The sequence below is a fragment of the Aplidium turbinatum genome, chromosome 11, assembly GCF_918807975.1.
Source record: "Aplidium turbinatum chromosome 11, kaAplTurb1.1, whole genome shotgun sequence".
NCBI classification, from domain to species: Eukaryota; Metazoa; Chordata; class Ascidiacea; order Aplousobranchia; family Polyclinidae; genus Aplidium; species Aplidium turbinatum.
In genome coordinates, this window is record NC_137482.1 from 14,783,802 (window position 1) to 14,800,895 (window position 17,094).

Consider the following 17,094-nt stretch of genomic DNA (forward strand, 5'->3'; position numbering starts at 1 on the left):
TAGATAAGGTTCGCATAATTTGTACCGTAACAGACCAAATAAAATCATATTTGTGATTTGTACATGAGTGAAATGAACCTAATCGCGCGGCTGCTGCTATTTCAACCATGACACAGTTCTTTCTTTAAAATTTTGTAAGGACTTTTAAACAAACAAAGTGAGTGAAATGGTTAAGGAAATGGATTGCATGCTTAAGTTTAGTTGGGCTTTAAATCGTTATTGTTGGACCAAAAAAAAAACTTTGATAGGTTGTTCCTGGCATTTTCGCGTACTTGTAGTAGCTTTGAACCAATGACGAAAAACCAGTTATCGAAATTAGCAAAGTAAATTTCCCATAGTTGTTGACATATCATTGCCGGAAAATTATTTCATTTACTGGTGAGTAGTCCTGAAATGCGTTGGAGTTGGGAAAGCACAGACCAATAGAGTATGCGGACGCGAAAGCTTTTTTAGCCCCGTCATTAGTAGTTCTACTTAGTCGAAATAGTATTTGAGTAAAACCAAAGCAATTCTTTCTTCTACACCTGGTTTTGAGCATAATGGTCACCAGGTGAATACAAATTAGACTTATATCAACGTTAATTAAACGTTTATTTTCTATAGCAAAACCAACTGAATTAAATGTCTTTTGTTCACGTTATGGCACAATACAGTTTCGGGAGAAAGTTTGCGTTCTTGTACTAAAGACGGGCAAGACACAACAATACAACAGGGTTGAGCATTATCACTATATTATAACAATATATTTCACAGTTTGGTTGTTAAAACTATTTGTAAATATGTAAAATATATTGCAATAATGCTCAACCCTGCTGTATTGTTGTGTCTTGCCTGTCTTTATTTCACAATGTTATCTAAACTTTTTACGTGGCAAAATACCGTAGCCTATCCTACTTGTTTAGCGATTTAAAACAAAGGCCTTTTGAAGACCTATTTAAAACTCACTTTCCAAGCCTTAAGCCTGTCTAAATAAAACAAGTCAACTAATGACAAAAACCAATCAATATTCATTCCAAAGCAAAAACAAAGCTAATGCTGCGTAAAGAACCTTGCTTTTCTTGCGATTGCGCATTAGATAAAGACGAGCGATGGAACGGGACTACTAATGTCACTTCTCTCTTACGATAGAAAAAGCTTTCGCGTCCGCGTACTCTATTGGTCTGTCTGGGAAAGTATTCGGGAAATGCTGTTGAGTAGTTCTGAAGCGCATTTGTTGGAGTACCGTATTGTAGTGCTTAGCCGAATGCATGTGCATTCATTTAACTCTACGTTTTTGATGGAAACAGCTGTTTCGTTTTAATGTAATACTGCCTCTTTCTTGTAAATTGTATCTCAGTTTTTTTAAACGTTGCTTTGTTTGAATGGCCCAATCTCTTCGTTGTGACCAGGCGTAAATAGTCTTGTCAACAGAGAGTCTACTCAGGCTAGTCAGAACGTGCCTGTAGCCAGCATATTTCAATAAACAAAAAATAAAAGAAACAAACATCTATTACAAAAAAAAATGTTGTTTTTGCGTAAATCTTTGTGCCACAAATGATATGTTTGAAATGACTGTGAAAATAAAAGTAGCGTATTTGGATTTATATCTGTAAAAAATGTCTTCCCTGGGTAGGCTATAATTTGATTTCTGCAAGATAATGATGTTGTTTTTTCTTGTTTGATTTTTACTTGTTTTTGACATTGTTTCGTATTGTCAAGTTGCAACTGTTTTGCAAGTCGTGCAAACCTTAGTGCGTTAAGCGTGCTATGGCTTTTCTCGTGATAAAATTCCTTTGTAGGGTTTTCTTCGCCGCCTTGCTCTTCTATGCTTTGCGTTAAACGCATCCAGATGTGTTCTCCTCACGGCCATCAGCACTCTTGATAACACACCATGGCCGATCTTCATAGGAAGTAACTATTTATAAAAATCTTGAAAATATCAGCCTAAGCTATATCGGCGAACAAGGTTATTGTCTGAATACGTCTTGTTTTTATTTTGGTTTATAACTTTTTTTATTTCCCTTTTATCTGAAATGTTTCTGAATGTGTTGCAACCATGCCAGTTTTCTTTTCACTTGTTTCGGTCTCAAGCACGTTTTAACGTTCGCGTTTTGTCGCTTTTACCTTTTACTCGACCTTTGTTATGTTGACGTAGCGTATATTGTTTTCGCTAAGATGGTCAGAAATAAAAACAACTGAACAATCATTGTTGTTTGTAGTTTAGAACAGGTGAAATAATTTCTGCCACTGGGTGTCATGCGCAATGGAAAAGCACGTGGATTTTTTTGTTTGTCATTTATTTTGTCATTTATTTTGTTTGGTGAAGAATGAACGGCATTCAGCAACAGTTGGATTGTTGGTGGAACCACTTGGTTTTGATCTGTGATTCTAAGACTGCATCCATGCAATGATGGTATTTTGTAACTTGTGGTCCTAGATAGACCAAGTGAGGTGGGTTATTAAACAGTATCATACATAGACTAATCAAATAAATGCTTGTGTAAACAACATGATCTGGTAGCCTAAATATAGCGTAAAGTAGCTGTTTTGTGTCTTGACTACTTTACCTTTGTTTAACTATTTTCAAACTTCAACCAAAACTTTTATCTAACCTTGAAGGTTAGGGTTACAAACTAGGCAGAGGCTTATTCATTATATTGATTGTGAATATAGCATCTGCATCTGAGGCTATATGCACCTGTTAATAAGGGGTGCTTAAAATTCAACATTTTGTCATTTAACATTGAGTACATCTGAAAAGTATGCTACAGGTCATCAGATAACACACTAAAAAAGTTTTATGTGAAAATATTAAACAGTGTTAACTCCAGCAAAATCATGGATGATCTTAATTATGCACTCAGGCGTTCAATTACATAACCTCTGTATCCTTTTGCAAAACCATAGCGCCAAGTGCAAAACATAAAGTATGATACCGGTAGTGCATGCTCAAATAAACGAATGCAACCTAATTCGTACCATGAACAATTTGTACCCTCAGTTCGTACCTTGAGAAGATCGAGAGAAAACATTAAAAAAGCCGAAGTTGCTGATCGCAGTTTCCACAAACAATTTAAAATTTTCTGCAAACAAACATAAACTCGGGTGCAACCTAATTCGTACCGTCAGTTTGTACCTTAAAAAGATCAAGAGAAAAAATTAAAAATAGCCGAAGTCGCTGATCGCAGTTTCCGCAAACATCTTCAAATTTTCCGCAAACAAGCAAAAACTCTTGGGATCATTACAAAAAATTTTAAAATGTTTGTGGAAACTCAGATCAACCCTAACCAGTAACCCTTTTAAAATATTTGCAGAAACTCCGATCAGCCCTAACCCTTTTTAAATGTTTGCGGAAACTGTGATCAGGCATTGGCAACTTCGGCAAACTCTTAGGATCATTATCGAAAATTTTAAACTGTTTACGGAAAAACAGAAACTGCGACTTCAGCTTTGTTCTATTATTTTCTCTCGATTTTTTTAGTTTGTTTGTTTGCGGAAACACCCTAACCCTTTTAAAATGTTTACGGAAGCTCCGATTAACCCTAACCCTTTTAAAATGTTTGTGGAAACTACGATCAGCGACTTTGGCAAACTCTTAGGATCATTATCAGAAATTTTGAAATGTTTGCGGAAAAACGAAAACTGCAATGTTCTATTTTTTTCTCTTGATCTTTTCAGTTTGTTTGTGCCGGATACCAATACTTCGATACCCTGGTCCCTAACCCTTTTAAAATGTTTGCGGAAACTGCAATCAGCGACTTCGGCTTTTATTAATTTTTTCTCTCGATCTTTTCAAGGTACAAACTGACGGTACAAATTTTTGGATGCAACCTAGTTCGTACCATGAACAGTTCGTACCTTAAAAAGATCGAGAGAAAACATTAAAAAAACCAAAGTCGCTGATCGCAGTCTCTGCAATCATTTTTAAATTTTCCCCCTGAAAAAATCATGAGAAAAATTAGCTCAAAGACGAAGTCCGGTGATCGCAGTTTCCGCAAACATTTTTCCGCAGTTTCAGCTAACCCTAACCATAGAGTAATCTATGCTCCAACCCTAACCTTCGCTGATCGCAGTTTCCGCAAACATTTTTCCGCAGTTTTTGCTAACCCTTCCCCTAATTCTAACCATAGAGTAATCTATGCTCTAACCCTCGCTGATCGCAGTTTTTGTTTTTGCACGGGGTGGCGGATAGCACAATATGGCAACCTAAAAACTTTCAAACTGTATGTTTTTGTTTGATTTTTACTAAGCGTGTTTCGTAGATGCAATTGTCTTTTCACACCTGATTTGTAGCTCGATAATTTACAAAGCAACTTTAAAACAAAGCACAGGAGGTATGTTGTGAATTTTATTGTTACGTTGCTGCTCTGACACTTAACATTTGCCAAAAGTATTGGTTATAGGTGAATTGTTCGTGAACAGTTGTTTGTAAAGCAATTGTTCGTAAAATCAATTCTTCGTAAAGCAATTCTTCGTATACGTCAATTCTTCGTATAGGTGAATTGTTCGTAAACAGGTGATAGGTCAATTGTTCGTGAACAATTTTTCGCAACAGCAAGGTTTGTCTTGCAATTTCTGATGAAGGTGCGTAATGCAAATTTTCCTGAATAACCAAGTTACGATGACACAAAGAAATAAGCACAATGAAAAAGCGCATTTTTTGTTATTTATTGGAATACAACAATTGTCTGTGTTTAGCAATTCTTTGCTTACACTACCAATACTACTTTAAGTAACTTCGTACAAATTATTGTCCATGAGCCAAGTGTAGTATGAAGTATTGTGTGCAATTTCACGCAAGTAATCACAAATTTCATCATCTTGAAAGTCTTGACGCCAAGTTTGGACGACTCTAGTTAGTCTTTCTGTACTGTCGTTGTACTTCTTCTTTGGAAGGGGTCCTGCCTGGCCACTGACATACTGTTCAATGCGAACCTCATTTAGGTTTTGCTTTCGCTTGATTGCAGATACGAACTTCCAAATATCTGAATGATTTGCAGATACCTGGAACATGAACCCTCTGTGCCATCCTTCAATGCTATTATTAGTTTTGGGAAGGCCACTGAGGATGCCATCATAGCAGTTCCACATTTGAATTGCAAACATTGAAGGACGGCGCCCTTGACGACAATCTGGGCGCCCAACCCAAGTGTCTTCAAAGTAGTCAATTACTGGCTGAGCAACATCTGGTAGTACATTCCCATCAATGAGAATGTCAAAGGCCCGGCTGACTGCATTAATAGGCACAAAGGCCAGAGGCGACAACATGCGCAGCCTCAGAGCAAACTCTGCACTTGTCTCGTACTGCTCCTTCAGGCCACTTGATTGCGTCTTTCTCCAAATGCACTGGCACAAATGGAAGAAACAGCCACGGCGAGTTGAAAGTGGGTACTCTCTGCTTACTGCATTGACCATGGCCATCTCAAAGTCAGTCATGATTGTCTCTGGAACAGCAACAGCAGGTAACAACTCCTTGATCTTTTGCAGCAGATGGATGTATGTCCCTCTCCTTTTGTCCCCCAGCAATGCATACACCAGAGGCACTAAAGTGTTTTCCTTCAGTCCGTGTATTGTGTTAAAGCTGTTCAAACAGTGAAGGCACTGTCTTGAAGGTGCCATCAGCATACCAGTGCTTTGAACGGGCAAGGAGCTGCAGATTTCTTTCAATGGCAAAGAGGACCATACGGTTATCTCCAGGCCCAGAATCATAGGTCAAGAATGTTACACCAGCAAACGTTTGCTTGTACTCTACTGGAAGCACAATGTCACGGAGAGAATGTGGGATTGCCGGGCCTGCATTTTCCTTCAATCGCACTTGGGTGACTGCCCTTTTCATGCTCTGCACACTTGGCAGTTTTGCTGCCGTGGCTTGACTAGTTTTTGCTGAAACGAGGTAACTTGGGGCATCACGACTGTCTTTTGCTGCACAACGAATATTTTCCATAACGTTTGCTGCTTCGACATGACCAGCATCTCGAGCATGATTGTGCTCACCTCTGGATTGTACAATGGCTGCAATAGCAGTTCAGTTGTTACTCGTGCAGGACATTTCTTATTAAAATGCTCACATTTTCAATAAGTAGTTTCTTGCCCTTGTGCGTTAAGTGCACTATAATCTTTGTAATAAAGCTGGCCACTATACAAAAGTTTTGGCTTTCCTTTTTCGCTGCTCACAAACTGTAATGCCATTCTGAATCAGGGACTCTACACTCTGTCTGCTCGTCTACAGGTACAGCACGCCTTTAAGCACAATTAGCACATCTCTAGCACATGGGCTACCCTAATTGATTGTTTTTTGTTTTTTTAAAGCTGTAGCCTAACTTTTATGAACATTTGTTTACGAACAATTAGTATTACGGTCAATTGCATGCCCGAAGAATTGCTTTACGAATAATTGCTTTACAAAGAATTGATTTTACGAACATTTGTTTTACGAAAAACTGTTTACGAAAAAACGTCGGACACCAAAAGTATTTTTGCGAACAGCAGCTCTGTCAATCCAACTGTTAATCAACTGGTCAAGTTGTAACCGTGAAGCTTCAGCTCGATAAACGTTTAAAATTAGGACGTGGTTCAGTCGCTCTTGCGTCATGGTAGATCGCAAGTAGGTTTTTATGCGCCCGAGTGCACTAAACGATCGCTCCGCCTCGCTGGTGGTGGAAGGCAACGATAAGTACATTTTCACAATGCAGACCACGTTTGGAAGCATTAATGAAATTGTTTCATTGCTTGCAAATAGATCAAGCAGTTGCGACAATCATTATGGACTCTATGCTGTAGATTAAAAATTTTCAAAAAAGATGTTTGAGGGAGGCAATGGAAAGATCGTATTTTATTGATTAATAATTCCCATTGTAAACCTAACAAATGTAACAATGACTTATGACAAGTAACAAATAAAACGATCGCAACAACAAGGAAAAAACTCGTAGCCTTGTGTTGCGCAATCTTCACATAGCTTGCTTGATGTTACACGACTTTACGTTGACTTGAAGCGAAAACCAATGATCAAAAAAAAATTTAAACGTCCGTTCAAATTACATTTATTTGCAGTAAGTAATGTAACCTAAACGGGGTGGCTGCCACCCCGCCACAGCGGTAAAGTCGTGGCGTGACCACCCCGTAAGTCGGCGCCAGTGACTCGAACCTAATTCCTCACCCTGGGTTGGAAAAAGAAACATTTCGAACCCTAAACCTCAATAAGAATGTGATGCAACCTAGTTCGTACCCTGAAAAGTTCGAGAGGAAAAAATTCAAAAAAAGCCGAAATTGCTGATCGCAGTTTCCGCAAACATTTTAAAATTTTCCCTCTAAAAAGATCGAGAGAAAAAATAGCACAAAACCAAAGTCGCTGATCGCAGTTTCTGCAAACAAACAAAAACTCCCAGGATCATTACCGGAAATTTTAAAATGTTTGCAAAAACTGCAGAAAAACGGAAACTGCGATCAGCGACTTATATGCTTTGTTCTATTTTTTTCTCTCGATCTTTTCAGTTTGATTGTTTGCGGAAACTCCGGTCAGCAACTTTGGCTTCTCTCGATTTTTTCCTAACCTTAACCCTTTTAAAATATTTGCGGAAACTGCAATCAACGACTTCGGCTTTTTTTAATTTTTTCTCTTGATCTTTTCCTAACCCTAACTCTTTTAAAATGTTTGCGGAAACTGCTATCAGCTACTTCGGCAAACTCTTAGGATCATTATCGGAAATTTTAAAATGTTTGCGGAAACTGCGGAAAAACAGAAACTGCGATCAGCGTCTTTGGCTTTGTTTTATTTCTTCTATCGATTTTTTCAGTTTGTTTGCTTGCGGAAACTCCGAACAGTGACTTCAGCTTTTTTTAATTTTTGTTTCTCAATCTTTTCAGGGTACGAACTAGGTTGCACCCATAAGATTGCAACCTATTTTGTCCGCTAAAAAGATGGAGAGTATTTCAAAATATTTGCAGCAACTCCGATCAGCGACTTCGGCTTGGTTGTATTTTTTTCTTGATTTTTTAATGGGACGAAATCAGAGGACAAAATAGGTTGCACCGCTTTCAAACCAATGCACAATTTTTGTTTGTAAAACTAGTTAATGCTTTATTGTGACTGAATTTTTGAGAAGTTAGACATTTGATTGTTTTTCTAAAAAAAGATAAATGTTTGGCAACCCTAGTTTCTCTGAGACTGCATTACTTAGTGCAGTAACTTCTGGACCGTTACACCGGAGAAGCTTTATTCAAGTTTATTGCCTTCACAAAATAGTTGAGTTGTTGTAAAATATGTACAGTTCAGCAAGTTCAAATCAGATCTTGTATGTTTTAAGCTCAATGCATCATTGCATGGGGAAATGGTATGCCTCAGTCATGGAGAGTGTAGCCAGATGTCTTTGAAATTGCCCTAATAGCTCAAGGTAATTAGATACCATATGTTGAGAAACGTTTTTTAGCAGTTGTTTTAATTGATTCTTAAACTACTGTATTTCCAATCATTTCATACATCTTTTGAAAGAACATATTTTCATTGATTGTAAAGAACTGTTATAAACAGATAAAATCACACATACTGAATAACTTAATATTCAATTGGTTGCTGTAGTTTTGACTTTGTTCTTTCACTTTTATCAAGTGAACGTTGCAACTAGCCTAGTGCTAGAAACGATAATTTTCCTAATAAATACCCAGACTTTTCTGTATTCAGTTTGTTCTATAAGTTAAAAGTGTGGACACATGCTCTGCAAGTGGTACTAAACCACCCAACTTTAAATGCTACCAATAATGAGGACTGTTTGGATGATGAATCCTGAAAAATGCTCTCCCAGTAGGCACCGTGTTAAGAGTCAACCTCCTTTGTTTTATTTCTTTCATTGCATATTTTCATGTTGTTTTTGTTTTAATTTTTTTAATAAGAGCAAAAAGCAACTCACATCCATTCCAAATGAGCTACTGTATAATAAAACCAAATAAATCAACCAAAAACAGAGCTAGTTCAATTCCACAGGAAAGCTAATAACTGTGACCAACGCAACATTAACAATTCATAAAACCTTCCCAAATTGTAACATCGATACACAGTAAGCTTATTAACCCCTTCAAAGAATACATTGTTAGGATTGATCTGATTGTGTCTTGCATATGATGTTCAATCAATCGATACTCCTGACTATTGTGATGTTATCATAACTGCTGATGCATTTCCACAATCAGACATTTGTACAATGCTGTGAAACGAAGCAAAGTTTGACGATTATTTTGCCAAATGGTCCTATTTTTTGCTATTAGAGCAAGTATATAATACTTAAAGTTACAATCTTATAAGGTTTCTTTTTGAAATAATTTTTTTTATATCAAATACATGTACTACCTTTGAAGGAAAAAGATGAGAAATGTGTTCAAACACATTAAAGTTCTCAACAGTGGTGAGAAAATTAAACGTTCAATTGTACTTGCAGGAGTGGCAAAATGAATGGATCACTGCAAGAAAAATTTTCAAAAGATTTCAAAAATGGTTCAAGCATAGTAGCACCTTGCTTTTCTACATCTATGTTTGACCAAGAAATGTGCTGAAAAAATTTAATACAGGTGAATATACAAATAATTGGTTTTAAATAAAAATGCTAATTTTTATCTATGGTAAAATTAATAGCAAAGCACACCATGCAAGTTTGTTTAAACAATGTTTTTTATGTGTAACAACTAGTACCGTATGTTAATAAGCTTAACAGTATATATTTGTTAATATTTACAAGTATAATTGTTTTAACAACGGTAGTCAATGATGATATTAATGTCCGACATGATCGAATGTGATATTACTATATATTCTGAGACTACACATCTGTACCATTGTCATGCTGCCTTACAAACAAGACATCTCTGACAATAGCAGCTCATTGTCAGCACTCTTTTACTCAATGGCTGCCTGTTTAAAAACTTAACAATTCGTGCCTTTGAGGCCAACGATGGTCGTTGCCCCGTTGGAACATATTGCTATTAAAACAACTCATCCCATTTCGTAGCCAGTTAAGCTTCACCTATTCTTGCTGAGGTCTTGCTCTGGGCGAAGCTTTAGTACTAAGTAAGATTGTGAACTGATTTCCTTTGGCAACTTCCTTCCAAATCCCTCATCGTGTACCCACTTCCTTTGGGTTTCAAAGACGGAGCTGAATCACCCAAAAGCTGTAATTGATGTTGACGGTTGTATAAAAAGGAGAATACTGGATGATTGAATTGAGTACAGACTACATTATTGCTGTATACTTTTCTCACTGCAGTTGTAAAAGTTGGTAAATTTCATCAAGAATTTTTATGGTTTGCCCTTTTTGGTGAAAGTGCAACTGTGTAAACCTTGGAATGAGAAAGGTTTATGGAGCTTGCACTTATACTTGATCGCGGTACTTTCTGCTTTTTATTCAATATACTTGATGTGTAAACAATGCAGTCATGTTGAAGCAATACTTGTATATCTAAAAACACAATCCATAGTTAAAGTGTTTACGTTGATGTCCAGAAGCACTTTCGAACTTAAAAGTATTTTAGAATTAATACAAGTGCAATGCAATAGCTGTAAATCAAAGATTGAAATGGATATTTTACTTTTCAGAATTATAATGGGGGAAGCATTATCTTGCGTCGCAAGAAAAAGACCTGTTATCAGGTTTTGTCATTCAACGTCTAGGTTGTACGAGGCTTTTCTGTCCCCGTAAGCTTCATTTCAGATGACTGGCTTTCTAATCTACACGCACAGCGGGTGTCACACCGGATCTTCATTTCCGCTGTCACAAGAGTCGCATCCCAACAAATTTCTCTTTCAATACTAGCTCTTCAAGTCAGCTTTGGCAGACCAACTTCAACTCTTCCTGGAATCTGGGCCTTGTGTGCGAAAATGACGGCGGTCTTTTTGGATCTTTTTTGTATAGTCGATTCAGCAACACGTTTGATCATAACTTGTTCAGGTCTTTCGGCCTGACGTCACGTGTAGTAAGAATTAATTTTAGTAACTCGCCAAGAGTTATGGCAGCTACTTCAAAAGACCTTCTTTTTGTGCATTTTTTCTACCATGCACACACCTGTAAATAAAAGAAAAAAAAATGGTGTATTGAAATTTGTCTTGTTTGTTAAGCCGTATTTGTTTCCGAACGAGCAACCTCGTAGCTTAGACGAGTTGTGTCAGAGCTACCGGTACCATACTTTTTTTTTCGCGACGAGCTTACAGCAGCTATTTGCGTGAGAAATAGCAAAAACTGAAGGGGTAAGGATTGTTTATGGTACCGTACGGCCTTGCACTTATAATTGAGTTTGCCAAAATATGATCAATGGTGTGATGGCCAAGTTGTAGAAGCGTCCAACCTTGCGAACGAAAAATCGGAGAAGGTCAATGTGATAAATTTGAGCAAACTCAGGCAGTTTCATTCAGCGACACCTGGTGGATATAATGAAGCCATGTAGCTGAGCCTGTGTCCGTGGTTCATGTTAGCTCAGTTGGTTGTTAGCGCGTGACTTCTAGAACAAAAAAAACTTCAAGATCAAGCGGCGCTGGTTCGACTCTCAGGGTGTGCGCTTGATAAGATAACTTCAATGATAAGCTGATAAAGGCATTTAGGTCTCAGTAAAAACAGTCGTGAATATGCATGTTGAGCCTTGCCTATTTTTTCAGTGCCATACCGTATATATTGATTTGCAGATGCTTGGAACTTTGGTTTATTTTTAACCATGACAGCAAAAAAATGGCGGTCTATTTCGATAATGTGCAAACATGTTTATCAGTTTTATTGCAAACAAAGCTTATCTACAGACTGCAGCAAATACACAAAGAAGAGGTAATACTGTATATCTCATTTCCATGATTTTGTACTGTAACATCGCCAATAATTCTACAGAATCAAATTAATTTATTTTTATTTATTTATTTGCAATCAGACTCAAAGTCCATAGAATTTAAATTTTTAACAGTCATCACACAAAATATCAGACTAACACAACATCAAGCAGGCTACATCAAACAACGTACAAAATACTGTTGTAGTGAATATAAAATGTAGAATTAAAGTAATAATCAGAAGACATAACATTGCGCAAAAGTGGATTAATTGATCTTTTGCAACGTTCTACAAATGCATAGCAATTTTTTCTTAATAGAGCATCGTGTTAACACGTCGTTCTGTACCTGATAGTGATACACTCTAGCACTGTCGCATCTCGACAAATTGTGGATATTTCTGTACGAGTCGTTGTAAGCAACTCGTATGCGATTTAAAGTAGAAGTTTTATAGTTACACCATAGTTGCGAACCATACATTGGCATACAATATGATTGGTACATTACAATTTTAACTTCGGTAGAGCAATTTCCAAACTTGGACCTAAGCTGATTGGCAGCGACATACAGAGATCGCACTTGCCTTTTAATATCTGCGTCATCACTGATGGTATCATCAATCAGTATACCTAAATATTTCACTTGTCCAACAAATTTAATTTGTGTATTGTACAACCACATGCATGGAGAAGTCAAAACTTTAAATTTTCGACATTGATGGTTTATTGATAATAGCCTAAGTTTCGATGAGGTTTAAAGTTTCTATATTTTTATCTTTCAATTTCTATGTGGTTTTAGCCGCTTTTATATTTGGATAAAAAATCTATAATATTTTTCGTCACCAATGAATTGATGCTTGTGAATCCCTCTTGCCGGTTACCAGAACAATCACCAAAAGGCGCGATTGCTTGTTGACGCGTCGCGGACCAATCAGGTTGTCGAGTTTTGCCCACAAACAAGCGTTCCATCGTAGTGAAGTGCACCATAGTAGATAAGTTGTCCCAAGTGGTTCGAAAGAAACGTTACCTTGGAAGAGGTTTGTACCGGTAATCCTTTTTTCGAAACGTTTTGACTGATTTTTTTTTCCGAAGAAGGTTATGAAGTATTTTTCAGTAGCCTTTGCTTATTGCAGTTTCACAATGGCAAGTATCGGTACAGTATTAAATCACACTAGGGTAGTCTAATACATCAGACGTTTTTTTTCTCTAGACTAGGCTTTGGCAAATCTGTGGACTGTCATGATATAGGTTAAGCATTCTACTTGCATTTAACTGTATTAATAAAGCAGAACATAAAGTAATGAAAACTCAGTTTAGAAAATAGTGTTAATAAAAATAATCAGTTTTGACAAAAATACCGTACTTGATAAAAGTTCCAAGTGGTTTCTAACAAATGAAAGTGACCTGATATTAAATTTTCAGTGATATTTATGCATAAATATCTCCATGTTCTTTTTGTTTATTGCAATTGTTGTATGTTTCAATTTTATTTTTTGCTGCTGGCTCGAACATGTACAGAACGACAAAGTAAACATACGAATTTGACACCAACAAAAGGGAAAGATGGCAAAACCCAAAGGTTTAAAATATACATTGATAAAGCAGTGTTATCACTATCTTGAAATTGCACAGCCACCAAACCTAGAAGCGAAATAGAAAAAATAAGCCAGTGGCTATTTGACAGATGCAACCTAATTCGTACCGTCAGTTCGTACCTTGAAAAGATTAAGAAAAAAAATTAAAAAAAGGCGAAGTCGCTAATCGCAGTTTCTGCAAACATTTTAAAAGGGTTAGGATATTGGTTAGGTATCTATATTCGCAAACAAACAAACTGAAAAGATCAAGAGGAAAACATAGAACATCGCAGTTTCTGTTTATCCGCAGTTTCCGCAAACATTTTAAAATTTCCTGTAATAATCCTAAGAGTTTGCCAAAGTCGCTGATCACAGTTTCTGCAAACAATTTAAAAGGGTTAGGGTTGATCGAAGTTTCCGCAAACATTTTAAGAGGGTTAGGGTGTTTCCGCAAACAAAACAAACTGAAAAGATCGAGAGAAAAAATAGAACAAAGCCGAAGTCGCTGATCGCAGTTTCCGATTTTCCGCAGTTTTTGCAAACATTTTTAAATTTTCGGTAATGATCCTAAGAGTTTGCCAATGTCGCTGATCGCAGTTTCCGTGAACATTTTAAAAGGGTTAGGTTGATAGCAGTTTCCGCAAACATTTTAAAAAGGTTAGGGTTGATCGGAGTTTCCGCAAACATTTTAAAATTTCTAGTAATGATCCTACGAGTTTTTGTTTGCGAAAAATTTTAAAATGTTTGCGGAAACTGCGATCAGCGACTTCAGCTTTTTTAAAAAATTTTCTCTCGATCTTTTCAAAGTACGAACTGACGGTATGAATTGTTCATGTTACGAATTAGGTTGCATCCCTATTTGACCGGCTCCGGTCTTTAAATCTGAAACCCTATTTGACCAGTTATGACATCACTAGGGTGCAACCTAGTTCGTACCCTGAACAGTTCGTACCCTGAAAAGATCGAGAGAAAAAATTAAAAAAAGCCGAAGTCGCTGATCGCAGTTTCATAGCACAAAGCCGAACTCGCTGATCGGAGCTTCCGCAAACAAACTCGAGGGTTAAGGTTAGCGGAAACTGCGGAAAAATGAAACAGCGGAAAAATATTTGCGGAAACTGCGATCAGCGAGGGTTAGAGCATAGATTACTCTATGGTTAGGATAAAGGTTACCGGGAACTGCAGTTAACGGAAACTGCAAAACTACGAAAAAATGTTTGCGGAAACTGCGATCAGCGAGGGTTAGGGTTAGAGCATAGATTACTCTATGGTTAAGGTAAAGGTTAGCGGAAACTGCAGTTAGCGGAAATTGCGAAACAATGTTTGCGGAAATTGCGATCAGCGAGGATTAGGGTTAGAGCATAGATTACTCTATGGTTAGAGACTTAAAGTTAGGGTAAGGGTTAGCGGAAACTACGGAAAAATGTTTGCAGAAACTGCGATCAGCGAAGGTTAGGGTTAGAGCATAGATTAGTCTATGGTTAGGGTTAGCGGAAACTGCGGAAAAATGTTTGCGGAAACTGCGATGAGTAAGGGTTAGCGTTAGGGTTACTGTTAAGGTTAGCGGAAACTGCGATCAGCGACTTTGGCTTTGTGCTATCTTTCCCTCGATCTTTTCAGGGGGAAAATTTTAAAATGTTTGCGGAAACTGCGATCAGCGACTTCCGCTTTTTTTAATGTTTTCTCTCGATCTTTTCAGGGTACGAACTGAGGGTACGAACTGTTCAGGGTACGAACTAGGTTGCATCCACATCACTATACAATATACATGCACTTTTTCTCTTTCAAAGCAAAAGACGAGAAGAAAAAGTGCTTATATCAGTTCTAAATTGAAGAGCTTAGTTCTAAAAGTACCTAAGTCACATTTTGCAAAAATCGAGTTGACTATTGCTAAGATATGCTTGCAGTCGCGTAAGTCCACTCGCTCAAAGTTGCAACAAAAGAGCAACCTGTCGCACAGGCACTCAGTCACTTTTTCTAGCGACAAGTTTGCTCGGGTGGACTTAGGTACTTTTAGAACTAAGCTCTTCAATTTGACAATCATATTCAACTCAGCCAGTGGCGCATGCAATAGTCCTCGGGCTGGTGTTCCAGAGGGAATGAGTTCGATACTACCCGGAAGCGTTGTTTTTCTTTAAACTAAATTTTGACCCAAAGTGACTCAATCGTTAGGCTGCTGCATTTTTGTGGTCAATTTTTAATTTCAGTAGCCTACAGCCCAATTTTTTATGTCTTTTCAAATATTCTTTAGTATCAACTAATTGAGTGTAAAAAATGACATTAGATGATAATGTACTTGGGTCATTTTAAAAAAATTTACGAACTTGACTAGACTATTTATATGTATATTTTTGTTTGGGTACAAGTCAAATTTTACAAGTCTTGCATAAGTGCCATTTAACTGTATTTTAAGCAAACTGAAAAATCAAAATAGTTTCCTTTGTTTTATAACAGTGCTTATCAACCTTTTTCAGTTGGCGGCCCATTTTTAATGCAAGTTTTATTGTGCGACCCACAATGAGATATGACATCTTTATTATGGTATCTTTACTAGTAGGCCTAGCCTACTACTGGCATACGTAATGAAATAGTTAATGCTACACAACATATCTAATTGTTACATTGTTGTATAATTGTTACGTAATGATAATGCAATAATTTCTTGATCTAATAGAAAACAGGGTGCACAATTCATGAAAATGGAAAGTCAACAAATAAAGTGAAGATAAGAGTAGGGAAGGCGCAGTATTGTTCAAGACCAAACTGTGGCTTGTGAGATCCATAGTAATGTTGGTAATTTTTATACAATTTTAACATTTAAAAATGCTTTGCAACCCATCTGAAATAGATTCGCGACCCACCGGTTGGGAAGTACTGTTTTATAGTACTGCAAACGAAATTCTTATATTTTTAATAAGTTTTTAAAAGCATGTTAGTTCATGAAAGCAAACTGTTAATCTAAAAAAGTTGGTTGAAAGGCCTGGACATTTGTTTTTATTAAAAAACTTAAGATTGAATAAGCCATGTTGTTCTATTTTGCAAAAAGATTGGTCTTGTAAAGTAGAATGTTGCATTCTGAGTTTTTTTTTCGGTCATTAACCGATTTTTCAGCAAAATATCCGAAAAAAATATAGTCAATTTGGTCAAAATGTCCGAAAAAATATATTCGTTTCTCAGCATGTTTCTCAAGTTTTTCTCAGCATGTTTCTCAGCATCTTTGTATCAGCTACTTGAAAGGAAATATTTTCATCAGAAAAAATGACCGAAATAAATAAAAAATGACCGAATTTTTTCAAGTCATTTCGGACAAATGATCGAAAAGTCTCAGCGAAAAAAAACCCAGGTTGCATTACTAACCTAATGCTTGCAAATGGTTAAAAAATACATCATCAGCATACACTCATCTTTAATAGCACACATACATATATTAGCTTACAAATCATGGAAATGCCACAGACTCCTATTAATATCAGTTTTTGTAGTTTGTATATTTTTAAACTGCAATAACTAATAAAACATGCAAACTTGAACTCAAATAAATGCAATTATTTAATCTCAAACTAAAAATCCGAATCTTTAAATATAAGACACTTAACATAGTCTATATATACAAAAAGAAAAACTTGCAAGAAATTTTTGACCCCAGATTTTAATTTTAAAAGGAACTGTGTGTGTATTGGTTTGAATCCGTAAATTGAATTTTTTATTATTACACATTGTTGATGTAGGTAAACTGACAATTAAAAAG

General features: G+C 36.7%; 1 long non-coding RNA gene across 1 annotated transcript; it reads left to right on the top strand.

Annotated features, from left to right (window-relative positions):
- The first annotated feature begins 2,290 nt into the window (after positions 1-2,290).
- Positions 2,291-11,044, top strand: LOC145779564 (uncharacterized). The gene is made up of 4 exons (XR_014290560.1): positions 2,291-2,430; positions 8,286-8,372; positions 9,411-9,540; positions 10,562-11,044. It is a non-coding gene; the product is annotated as an uncharacterized LOC145779564 (long non-coding RNA).
- The last annotated feature ends 6,050 nt before the right edge of the window (positions 11,045-17,094 follow it).